Source organism: Amblyomma americanum, chromosome 3 (assembly GCF_052857255.1).
Source record: "Amblyomma americanum isolate KBUSLIRL-KWMA chromosome 3, ASM5285725v1, whole genome shotgun sequence".
Taxonomy (NCBI): Eukaryota; Metazoa; Arthropoda; class Arachnida; order Ixodida; family Ixodidae; genus Amblyomma; species Amblyomma americanum.
In genome coordinates, this window is record NC_135499.1 from 220,793,694 (window position 1) to 220,805,830 (window position 12,137).

The following is a 12,137-nucleotide window of genomic DNA, read 5'->3' on the forward strand; positions in this document are numbered from 1 at the left end:
CTGTCGGCTATGAAGGCAAGGTAGGAAGTTACTGCCCTTCAATTTTCGCACCAAAACATGGCTAGCTGCTGGCGGTGAACAACCCGCTGCTGTGAGATTGTCAAATTCCGAAAACAGAAAGGATATAAATAAAAAGAAAAGACCAGATCTTAATGGATCAGTCACATAAATCTACAAATCAGCTTTTCCGCAAGGCTTGTTTTCCAATCAAGAGCTATCGTCCCCAGACTACGCTCTTCCTTCTTTATGCAAGAAAGAAAAACGGCACGTGCCTTATTCTGTGTTAACTCCGGACGGTCGACATTAAAAAGATATGATGGTTAATAGCACAGTCACCTATCCTCAAAAGAAAAAAACAATGTTGACTTGGCGATCAAAGAGGGAGGTTGTCCGACACCTGACTCCTTGTGCGCTCTTGAAGGCAGCTGACGTGTGCCCGAGGTCTCTCCCCGAGGGTCTCTGCGTTTTTCCATTTCCTGAAAGAAGGAATACCTCCTGGGGGCTAGACATTTTGGTTGATTTTATTGGGAAAACGAGTCAAGTGGCGAAGCTTACTCGTGAAGCTCGCACGTGCTTTCCAAACAAAGTTTGAAATTTTTGGGGCCGGCGGGCCGCATGTTTAGTACCCCCTAGTATAGACGCTCCCTCCAGAAAAACATGGTGGTGTAGAAGGCATTGCACAGTCTGTTACACCAGGTGAGGCATGTGCCGGTTCACTGGTGTTATGTGACTGTGAAATCTTCGAAAGATTCCCCCAATGATATCAAATTTCGCTTAGATTCCACAGCAACTATTTCATCATGCATATTGCCAATGCATAAAATTGTGCTTGAGGTAGAAGATTCATGAAGTAAATATTAGAAAAATAATAAACACTTGTATATGTTTTATTTTGCGTCTAACTCTAGTAGCCATACAGTGTAGAAAATAACAGCGCCGTTAAAAATACACAGCGTTCGTAGTAGGGCAGATGACTTAGGGCAAAACAAATGAAAAAGCAGTTTTGTAAAAAAAAAAACATACTTATATTTTGTGCTTATGCAAGTTGATGAGGGCATATTTTACGTATTTGTTCGTTATTAAGTTCGCGCAAGCCAGCAATCATAACCTAAACAAGAAACATGAAGCAAAACCAAGACCCTTAGACATAAATGTGATGTATAATAGTAATACAATATAATGGTTGTACAACAGTTAAATGTGGAATTTCAAGTTTAATGCCAAACAACGCGCTGCTGCAGTGAGCCGACGAATTCATAGTCAGGCCGAAATTGTTTCACGGGCTTGTAAATATTAGAGTAGCGTGCTTGCATCAAAATCTGCGAGAACAAGAAATAAAGGATGTTCAGTTTTGGATATGCGGTAGTAGGGAAGCCTTAGAAGCATGTCGCTGCAATGTTTTCTCAAGCCTTGAGAAGAGAAAATGGAATAAAAAGAAAGACATCTTTTTAATAGTATAGCATCAGAATACTCATCTTGAAAAAATATGTCGTCAGTCGTAAAATTGGCTGATTGGCGTAACCAGACCACATAATTCACATTTTCAGGAGAAGTAACGTAATTAGGCTGGATGTGAGGTCAGCAAACTGGAAATGACGTCACTTCTGGCCCATGTATCAAACAGATTAAATAATATTGCATAGCCAACACATGTAATTAGGTGTCCCCGTGATTCCTTTTCCTCTGTACTTCGTTCATGTAACACAGCACCGCCGAATAGATAATACGCCACGTCTCTTCCCCATGTAGGCACAATTTTTCGATTATCGTATATGCGAGGTAGTCTACTAAATCTTTCGACATCAGCATAGGCTGAAGGACGCTGTGTTTACCACTTACCTATATTAAAAGCGGATGATGGCTTCGCCTAATAATTGCATCAATTTATATTAAGGCAGTAATGCACTTCAGCTCAACTATGGCCCACATTATTGTCAATGGTGAGTCTGCAGATTTTTTCACGCGAAATTTTGCGAGAGAAGGTAGAACAAATTAAAACTTCGAATGACCTTCACGACGAGCCTCTTCACCTTCTTTCATAAAACGACGCTCAACTGTTCTCACCACATACGTCTTGTACTGTCATTCACATGTCCTTGTACATTGATTTTTACGCAGCACAATCCTCATGTTTTCCGTGTAATTGTGGGGCGTCGGATGCTTTCTTATAAGGGACCACTGCATTCGATTGAGCCATAGCGTCCATGCACTGAACATGCACAATGGACTGGCTGCATTTCATTGTGTGAATATCAATGTTTATCTTTTCGACCTGACAAGCCCCGTTTTGGGCTTGCTGCGACGAACTTAAATTGTTGATTAGTCCTGCAGGGTCGTGCGCCGTACTCCGTTGTGTCAACTATGCACCTTTCCAGTGTTAGTTTTTAACAAACACTCCTTGAATTAGTACCCACACCTCATAACCATTCGCACCATTCGAGTCCATATCGCCCTGTTTAGCAACTGCGCGGCACTTACCTAAGCAAGAAAAAAACTGCACATTCTAGGCTTATTGCACATTCATGACCATAGCAGTCAATGTCTCTTTACACTAGCCCGAGCTTGAGTGCTGCAACAAGTCCTTCACCCACTTCTATCTTTCAAAGAACGCCCCCTCGCATTTCCTACTATCCAGATATCAGCACCATCTTCTGTATCCCTTTCTGATGCCCGCCTCCAGGGCGAGCATCAATTTCGATCCGCTTTTAGTACTCCTCGCGTCGGTGCCGGTGCTTTCCGGGGAACGTTGAGCGGGACTCGCGCTAGTGGAGCCACCTCTTACTCTGCGACCCTCCGCTCCGGCAGGTTCCATTAGAGACGCTCGCATAAATCGCGCTGTCCTGCGCACGCACAGACAGCATTGTTTGTATCCGCTGCGAAAACTCCGCATCACTGCTCACAAGTAGCGCTGGGAAATGAAGCGCACTGCATCGCTCAACAATCCTGCTACTGGATCTAATAGCCGAAGCAGAACTGGAGAACCGAGAGAAAGCGATTGGATAGGCATGTCCAAGAATGCAATATCTAATGACCTGTATGTTTTATTTATTATTACTGTCGCTGTATGCCAAGACAGAAGTTGTGGTTTTAAAACAGCTAAGAACACAGTATATAAAGCCATGCAGAGAACTTTGCACATTGATAGTAGAACGCCGATTTGAAACTCATTCTTTATAGTCTTTGTAACTATACATGCCAGCTACTTCGTCCTCAGTGAAAACGGTATCCGCACAACAGAATGGATTGGAAAATACAGAGATGTGAAGGACGTGCTCCTAGTGTTCTTCTGAGTAAATGGTGAGATGATCCTTAGATTCCTGTTTACGCACGCGCATGTAACTTAAGGAGCATCACCAGGTGCAGAGCCATATAATATGTGTCAACGTAAAAGCCAAAAACATATGCAGGTTTTGTCCGGGCGCTATCTGTTCATGTGCAGGGTCTGCCCAGACAGAGCCTGTTCGCGCTGTTCTTTCAGAACCACCAAAGCATTTTCACATTAATGCTAACATTAGGTTAGTCGTAGAGTCTATGATGGAGAGAGGTTGATCAGATGGTTCTTGATAATCCCAAAGTGAACAAGGGAGGGGAAACCTCAGGGTGCTTGCCAACGTTTCGACAAGATGACTTGTCTTCGCCTTAGCAAAGCGTTCATCATTTGCAGGATTTAAATAGCAGGGATGACCCTATTTAATCCCCGCCAATGATGAACGCTTTGCCCACACGAAGACAAGTCATCTTGTCGAAACGTTGGCAAGCACCCTGAGGTTTCCCCTCCCTTGTTCACTTTGTGATTACGTTAATCATGTTATATTGGTTCCTATTCACGATCCGTACCATAGAAACTATTTGCGTAAGTCACTGTTGAGAACTTCACTATTTTCTTGTATCCTTGTTAATGTGAACCATGCAGATTAGGTTGTAGAACTAACAAAGGATTGGCAAATTGGTTTCCGGCTATTGAAAAAGCAATCAGCGCTAGAGACGAAAGCAGAAAAATAGACTGGATCGACTAGTAGGGTGCCAGCGAAGAAGATTCTGCTAGCAAAAATTCTAATTGAGGTTCACACCTAATCATTGTTCACCCCTTGTGGAAGAACCCGGCAAAGCGAAACCAATCTGCGGTGAACGTGAAAGGAATGATTGCATTATGTCACTTGCCACGAAACAAAAGCATTGCATGTTTTCCGATAAGAAATAAATTAGCTGGCTCATTGTTAACCAGCCATAGAGTGAGTTTAAAAAATCGTTCCCACAAGAAGTCAGTAAAACTATAGCTATTACACAAATGTTGGCTGCGACATTTCTATTCCAGCAGGGGAGAAAAATACTCACGTTTCAAATACATGCAATGGATATTGGGTTCAGTGACGTCCATTGCTAGGAAAATATCGCTTGGCCTGCGCGGAAGTAAAAAAAAATAAATAATGCCAAGGACGGAGCCGGAGCATTACAAACGATAAAAGAGCTGAACAACACCAACACTAAGAGCTGTTTCTGCTATGCTGTAAAGGACCCGATGCTACGCTTGAAGGGTTATTGACGACGATTTCAGACGGCGTCCAGTTGCTTCCACAAAAGAGCACCGCAGGGACTTCCGAATACTTTCACTGTGCTCTATGCACGCTTAAGCAGCTTTGATAAAATAAATCCCTTTCTTCACCCAAAGCAACGAAAATCACACGAGATGTATTGTTGCCTCAGGCAAGCGGGACATACAAGTGGTGAATGTGCAACTAACAGTTTTTTTATATTTTGGGTTACATAAAGAAATGTAAGCTCTGGAGTGAGGCAGTAGCCTTCAGGAGCTTATTCCGCAACATGCGCATGCAAATAAAAGTTGCTTTAGGATATCTCAGCGCTGTTGCAGCATGGCCAGATCTAAATAGTTTTCCATTAAAAAATGCTGCTCTTTTTATTTTTGTTTCCTTTTCATTGGTAGTATAATGTGCTGCAAAATTTGCGCTAAATATAATGCGAAAAGACCAGACTGAAAAGCACTTTAGGTGTGAGCTTTCTTTCAAACACGTGAACTTCAGGATCAATTTTAGTTGGTTTAGGTGTTTATTACTTAAGAATTGAAGTCAACAGTTGAGTGTTCCTGGTATTCACAGCTGTGACCGAGGCAGTGTCTCACGAATTAGTTGGTCCAGATAGTATTGGAATATCGGAAAACGCATTGCTTACTTGAGCTGTAGGACATTTGCTCTTGGACGCTTCCGTCCGGCCCAGCGGTTTTGCTGTAAAAGTAATCCTTGCCGAAGCACACAACACCATTTTCAACCTTCCAGCAGCGGACTTTTCTGAAAAAAAAAATATTCGTCGGTTGGCTTTCGCAACTGAGAGCAGAAAGTAGAACAGCAGAAACCATCACGGTGCACACATGAGTTCAGGCTACGTGGCTTCTGAATTTTAGAAAGCTGGAAAATCCGAAAGATATATGCTCACAAAACAAGGTATGCTAACTTGAAGAAACAAATGCAGGATCCTGAATAAATGGTATTACAGGCAGAGGGGGTAACAAAAGGAATCTCCGTCGCAAAACGCAAGAGCGATTAACTTAGAGAAAGCTGATGTAAACGCTTCGAGCGTGAAATTTTAAAGACTGCATTTCAGCCCCTCTCGCTTATCGTACATTAATGGCGTCTGAATGGGTGCTTAAGCTTAGAATACCGGTAACGTAAAAGTTGTTTCCAGCCCCCCCCCCCCCAAAAAAAAAGGCATAAAATTTCGTCGATGCGCGAAAATTGGTTAAACGAGCGCATTGTAAACCCTTCATGATATATCACGATAGACCGAACAATGTGTTTACTACGACGAGTTGGAATCCAATCAGTGCATTTTTTAGTCAGCAATATTGTTTAAAATCTGAACGGAGTGTTTATTTCGCTATCAAGAAATCCCATCCTCTTAAAAGAAAACTTTATCGCGTTCCATTGAGAAACCTATTTGAGTAATTCTTATTTTACTCAGATGCCTCAATTTAAAGTTTTACAAAAAGCACTGCGGACGTGCCATTTTTTCTCACGGTGGCTGCCACTGCTGGCGACGTTTAGCCCTAGTTCAATAGCATCTAAAGCTATTACAATGCCGTGCCTCCAGGAAGAGTTTTCTGGCAACGTTTCTTATGAACCGAATGCCCACCAATTCGGTTCCGAGAACTGAACATTTACGGGAAAAGCACTATACGGTAACCGTACCGCAAGCTAAGTCCTAGAGTTCTCATCTTAATAGCAGATATGTTCATTGGGCGTTTGCGGGCGTGAAAAAGCACCGCCGAAGCCTCTACAATGTTTATGACAAAGAGTTTGTTAGGCTTTGTTGTTCACTGCATATGAGTTTTCAACCACAAAAAGCACCAGCATTCTATCTCGACCAGCGGACATTCTTTTATCATAAGAGTTGGTTTATGTGTTTTAACACATAGCAGGTTCGCTTCATCAAACGAGGCTCTTCTGTACATGCAGGCCATTGCCTTTCCGATTAACACCCAGTTTTTCCGGTTTCTCGCATCTCGAGCAGATTTTAAAATAGCCGAGTTAACCATGAGTTGCAACCGAAAAGTGGAAGATAATAAAGCAATTAAGTTGATTTCACAGTTAATATTGCGTAGCCCGTTTGCCCTTTTGAGAGAAAAAGGAAGAGTGTGTGTGTGTGTGTGTGTGTGTGTGTGTGTGTGTGTGTGTGTGTGTGTGTGTGTGTGTGTGTGTGTGTGTGTGTGTGTGTGTGTGTGTGTGTGTGTGTGTGTGTGTGTGTGTGTGTGTGTGCGCGCGCGCGTGTGTGTGTGTGTGTGTGTGTGTGTGCGCGCGCGTGCGGGGGGGTGGACGGGGGATTAGTCTACCCCCCCCCCCAAGTTCCGCCAATTATAAAACAATAAAAAGCGTGAAATGACGGTTCGTATGTTCGCAGTGCGGTGCTACTTTGTTTTTTATGCTAGGCGCCAGAACTGGCTTGAAGTTTGATCAGAAGCTGCAGAAGAGCATACATATAAAATCGCTAAAATAATCCCCCCCCCCCCCTCCAAGTAAATGTCTCTTCCTTCTCACTTCCGCCATTACTGCTAACAGCAAAAGCTTTCACACGTGTCCCAATAAAGTTTAAATTAAGATTTAGGCTCTGCAATTCGTTTTATAGCCAAGCAGTGGTCCTTAATAACTTGACGTATGGCAATCTGGCTTTCGTATAAATTTAACAGCGCACCAGACAGGATAGAGCAGAAGAAATACTCCAGCACTGCCTCGGTAAAGACGAACGCGATAAAGAAGAAATTAGATCCGTGTCTTCTTCTAGCCTTTTCGAAATAAGTGCGCACACACAAAACAGCGCATGAAAAGGGACACACACAGGCGCAAGCTTCCACTAGATTTTATTGTGATCCCTATACATATATATGCTTTCACAGTCAGGATGATCGTTCAGACATGACAAAAACATTCTTTAAAGCCACACGTGCCAAAAACCGAATGGGACTCTGTGAGTGCGCCATTAGTAGGTTTACTGGTGAAAGAAGCGACATTTTTGGATAGGAAAATGATATTACAGAGTCGCGTTAGGTTTCCGGCAGATGTGGCTTTAAGTGTTTCTGTTTGTCATGTCTGAAAGATCATCCTGATTGTAAAAATATATATCCGGTGATCAAAATAAAAACCAGTTGAAGTTTGTGCCTGTGTGCGTTCCTTTTTATGCCCTGTTTTATGCGTGAGCGATTATTTTCAAGAGCATGAAGTACCACCTCGCCCGAAATGCAACGCTTCTTCTAGCCTGTCTTGCCTAGTGCTCCGTTAAACCTATACGCAGTCAGCTTGCCCGGCTAATTCTTCTCTCCAGTATCTCCTTCGTAAAGTTTTCCTTCTAGTCCAAGGCATTTAATGACACCCGGGATTCATCAGCGTTTTTCTCTGAGAGCAGTTCACATCGCACGAAGCATTTTTGAGAATGGAAGAAGCAATTGCCTGCGTCCTTCCAACGTTTTAGTTGCAAGGCTTGTGCCTGCATTAAATGTATTAGAAAATAGCTCCTTTATTAGTCTGTTCTGAAAGTGTGTTAAACAAAACGCCAGGTGTCAAAGGGACGCCTCTTAAACCTGTACCCCGAGAAAGACAGACTCGTAAAACGCAATGAACTTCAACAAACAATGTATTCGTAGTGCTGAATGAAGAATGAGCATAGACTTGAGGGGACCGGTCGGCGTTTTATTTACTACTGAAGGTGCAAAAATCAAACTCGGCTTTATGGCGTTGACCTGAACGAGAAGTGTGACCAGACCACTAACGAATTTATAACATGCGTGTGGAAGAGTAGTTTGTTACACCGGTATTCCTTTTTAATACTTCGCTTTGAAGTTTACCCGTGCCGAAGGAACAAAGCGGCACAAAGTATTTAAAAGCTCTGTTACAGTTTTGCCTTCTTTGTTGCTTTCAGGATTATTAAATGATTATTAGGACCGCTCCAGTTCAAGAATTGAGATTCCTGAATTGAGATATTACCACTGGAGTCTACCCACCGTCTCTTCTTCAACCCGTCCGCAGCATTAGCGCGTGAAATTATGCTCAAAGTTTGAGTAAAAATATAATCCTTGCAAAGTTCCTTCTATAAATTATTCAAGTATACCTGGCAAACTGCAACTTTATCGACTTCTGCTACGCTTTCTCAGATACAGAGTAACTCAATTATGGAGGTGTGAATCCTCTGAAAGTCATTGCATAATTTAAGAGTACACTTCTCAGTGCAGTAATTTCGTTTGCACGAATTTCTAGACGGCCGTCAACGCATACACTTTAAAAAGGACTTAACAAATGTAGGATTTAGCCACTGAGCACTCAGCCTGAGTTTAAACATCCCGAGTTCTTCAGAGACTAAGTTCGTGTAAAATAAATATTTAGGATCCTTTAACTTGTCGCGTCCACTCTGTGGGTGCTATGGCAATTGAGGACTACTGAGAATTCACCTTTTATTTATTTAGGTTAAAACAGTTTCATATATGTTGCTAAAAGTTCTTAAAACTACTTATTTGGTGTAAAACACCTTTTTTTTCTTGATTGTGTTGAGTTCTCACGTTATATTTTGTGGCTGTATGAGTTACGACTATGTTATGGTTCGAGAAAACTTGTACAACTGTGTGTATGCACGATTAGTTTTTTTCTATAGAATCTATTGGCAGCGCTTTAAATGCAATCATTAGTGCCAGATTAATCATTAATCAGAGCATCATAGTGGAATCTTGCATTTTTTTATTGCGCTATAGAGGATATGCGTCCAGTACAGTACTCGCGAAACCCAAGACTACCTATTAATGCTTTTCAATTTATGTGAAAATGTCAGTTGTAATTATCTCTAAAGTAATGAGTTCTAGCGCACTTACCACTTGGTAACGCACTTACCATGCTCGTCCTGCTTCGCCAATAGACATCTTCAGCATACAGTGTACTATGTTGCAGTTGGTGTTACCGGAGTACTGGGAGTCCGCCCACCACCAGTTCGCATGCGCAGATCACCTCGAGGACGCCAGATGGCTCCAGGTACCTGGCAGCTGCACGCACTCCTGCCGCATTAAAACCAATCAGCGCGTGCTCACTGGCAGTGGGCGGGATCCCGGTACCCCGGTAGTGGTAACACGGTAAACGGTATGCTAAAAATAGGAACCTTCAGCATACCGTGTACCGTGTTAGCCGTACCGTTAGCGAAATACCGGGAGCCCGCTATCCACCAGTCAGTACGCGCTCATTAGCCCCGATACGGCGTTCGCGGGCGCAGCTGCCGCCCTCAAGGCGATTTGCGCATGCACATTGGCTGCGCGAGGGCTCCCGGTGCTCCGGTACCGGTAACGCTAACACGGTACACAGTATGCTAAAGGTGTCTAATATCTAATAATAATGTCCAATGATGCTCCGTTTTGTCGCGTTATCAGTACTATATAAGATTGTTTATCAAGGTCATGGTCTCCCGTCCGAAACCGTGGGGGAAATGTAATGAGCGCCCCTGATGGAGGTAAGGGCACACAGTGCCCTTGGTGCACGTCCGGTATAGAGGTGGCGGTGGCTCGCTTTTCGCGTTCACCTCCATGCCGGTCATGCTTAGCGGGACGTAAAGGTTGGAAGGCTCTCCATCCAGCTGTCCCATTCACCTGCCTGCTTAAAAGCACGCCGACAGATGGTGAGCCCATCTCCGCTTGTGGCGGATTTGCTACCTCTTCTTCTTGTTCTCCCGCACACTAATTTCATGAAGGAGCGGAGTGACCCCGGCTGATTTTAGCTTCTCCGAGGATTCCATTGCGTACGAAGCAGTGCCACCGAAAAAAAAGCGTAACTGCTTAGGCTGACGCGATCACACAATGTCACAATGGGATAAGCGAAGTCTGAACTGGTAACTGCCGACGTCGTTCTTCTTGATGTCGCCCGCGCCGTAGACGCTGTTGATTGATTTGGCAAACGTGTCTGGCTGCTGCCGCGGCGCCCACATTCGCTGGGACCGGAGAAGTAGAAAAATCCGCGATCTTGAGACGCAGGAGAACTGAGTGAGCGCTCCGGCATCCCTCTGGGGGGCGCCTTTCGGCGTTGAGTGCGTCTGCCTCTGGCCTAGGGCAAATGTAGAGACGTGTGCTGCTCACGCATATTTTGTCTATCACATTGTGTGATTTCTTTTTCTTTAACGTTCACCCATTTCGGTAACAGCCTTCTGAAACTTTTTATTTGTCCTTTTCTCGCTTTTTTGAAGATGCCTTTAAGAAAGAAGTTCCTAACTTCTCATTGGTGGCACTGCATTTTGAGAATGTTACAAAAATGGCGAGATATGGTAAATATTGCAGCAAATGGCTAATAAGTCTCTTCGGAGGCGTTTAAGTTTTGTTTAGCCGGCCTCGTCCGATGATAAAAGAAAAAATATATACCTATAACTAGCTATCCCCGGGCTGCACTAGGGATGCGAAGCTCAGGTTAGCTTAATGGGGGAAATATTATTTGAAGTAAGCGATTGTTTTATGCCCTGCAAGTAAAGCGAGACTGATGAGGCTCATCTAGGCGCCACTTCTCGGTTACTTTAGTGAGCAAGTTTTGAACTATCTCAATGAAATCATATATTTGGATTTCAACTAACAAGGTATTGGTAGTAGGCTCTTCTGGCGCACCCGTATTAATGAAGGTTTGTATGGCTAGAAATGATTGCTAGCGATGAAACAAGGCGTAATTTGTTTAAGAGCAGGTGCACTAGTAAAATAGTTACGCGGAGCGACATTGGCGCCTGTCAGCCCGCGGGTACGTTCTAAGATGTTGCGCAAAGCTCAGAGCGAAAAATGTTTCCACAGAGAGATCAACACATTCACTGCTGAGTTATTTTTGTACGAATCCCCAATACCCGCCAGAATTATCTTTTTTTGCGGGAGGGGGCAGAGGAAGGGAGCTTGTTGATTATATTGTACCAGTGGGGCAAAAAGTTTGATCATCATTACTTACAATCACAGTCGGAATTGGTCACATGGTGACAAATTTGTTTTCTAAGTAATCCACGGCATATGCCGCGATGACACGCTGCGAGCGCTACACCGAGGCTTTGCTGCAAGCCGCATATGTGTGCGGAAGAAAGTAGAGCTCTCTCAGTGGGCAGATTACACAACCACATACGTTCCAGAAACTCTACTTTTTGAGGAATTTTTCATTTCGCAACCTCTGTAACATGGGTAACTGCGCCTGATTTCTTTCTTTAAAAGTTAGTACTCAGTGTCGTTCTGGTGGTTCTGTATTTACAACTGCGGAATAGCTCGTACTGAAACTGAAACCTTACGCTAAACGATTGGTGTAGGTGATCTTGCTTGAACTTTTCCGTACAAATCAGTGAACCATATCATGATGTTTGAGTTTATTTTTAGAAAAAGTCGTTCAAAGCGCAGTTAGCGTAATTGCCTGTAAGAGGGACCCCGGTACTCTGCCTGGGTCAGTGGTCAGTGGTTGGTGAAGAAAAAAGAAAAAAATTGAGCGCCCTCAAGCTCAGGAAGGTAGTGCGAGGAAAGATCCTGTACTCACGCATTCGCTATTCCGACGAGCAGGCCCAGCAGCAGCAGCACAACTCTCACGTCCATGCTTGAACCCTATGAGAGCAGCGCATGCCACGACAGAGCAGACGCGTTGGAGGCACATACGGAGATC

At 43.7% G+C, this 12,137-nt stretch overlaps 1 long non-coding RNA gene across 1 annotated transcript; it reads right to left on the reverse strand.

Moving 5' to 3' along the window:
- Window positions 1–1,198: 1,198 nt before the first annotated feature.
- LOC144123646 (uncharacterized) lies at window positions 1,199–12,137 on the reverse strand. Its single transcript, XR_013313131.1, has 4 exons — window positions 12,015–12,137; window positions 5,188–5,303; window positions 4,336–4,400; window positions 1,199–1,319 (listed from the first exon to the last, which is right to left on the reverse strand). It is a non-coding gene; the product is annotated as an uncharacterized LOC144123646 (long non-coding RNA).